Source organism: Pteropus alecto, unplaced genomic scaffold, assembly GCF_000325575.1.
Source record: "Pteropus alecto unplaced genomic scaffold, ASM32557v1 scaffold76, whole genome shotgun sequence".
Classification (NCBI taxonomy): domain Eukaryota; kingdom Metazoa; phylum Chordata; class Mammalia; order Chiroptera; family Pteropodidae; genus Pteropus; species Pteropus alecto.
This window is the reverse complement of record NW_006443138.1, coordinates 583,547-584,423: the sequence shown is the minus strand read 5'-3', so window position 1 is coordinate 584,423 and position 877 is coordinate 583,547. Positions and strand designations below refer to the sequence as shown.

Below are 877 nucleotides of genomic sequence, written 5' to 3'. Positions count from 1 at the left end.
CTCTTTTCCATTCTTCATGCCATAATAAACTTGATTCATTATTCCCACCTATAAAATACTTGACATTTTTGATTCTATTGCGTTTTCTGTCTCTGAAATCTATAAATGTAATAAATGTAGATGATCAATATTTTAATTGTTTACTCATTATTCATTTCCTCAATTTTTCCTTGAAGATAGAATACTAAAATTTTTTCAGGGCAGTCCCATCTTAATAGTCACATTCACAGTCTCCCTTACAGCAACAAATGACCATAGGACACTAGGCAGCCTAATTAATAGAACACTAGTATGAGTTTTTGATAAAGCTTGTGCTTTCCCGATTAAGGAAGGTGATGTGAGTGTTCTTGTTCTAGGCTCCCTTTTCACTTCTACTACTTGTATTGAACACAGATTTAATATTTGAAGCCGCAGAGCCATCTTTTTTTTTTTTTTTTTTTTAAAACGTCTACAGCACCTGGTATTCCAAGATGGTCTCTCATCCAAGTACTAACCAGGCCCGACCCTACTTAGCTTCCAAGATCAGACGAGATCGGGTACATTCAGGGTTGCATGACTGTAGACAACAGAGCCATCTTTTGACCATGGTGTTGAAGACAAAAATAACATTTTCAGGAAATGGAGTAGAAAGACAGGCAGAGCCTGAGTTCTTAGTAACATAGCTGAACGATTAAAACAAATCTAGCACAGAAACAGGAAAAACAATCTTAAAATTTCTATGAACCATAACAGACTCTTAGTGTTGAGTCTAAGTTCCCCCAAACTCTCCTGTTTTTTCTCCCTAAATATTCATTTTATATTTCAAAATAACACATTTTATTGCTATCTTTGATTTATTAATTTTAAACATTATGTACTAAATTTCTCTCATGAAAGA

At 34.0% G+C, this 877-nt stretch overlaps 1 pseudogene; it reads right to left on the bottom strand.

Annotated features, from left to right (window-relative positions):
• Positions 1 to 445: 445 nt before the first annotated feature.
• On the bottom strand, positions 446 to 564 carry LOC112472325 (annotated as a pseudogene).
• Positions 565 to 877: the final 313 nt, after the last annotated feature.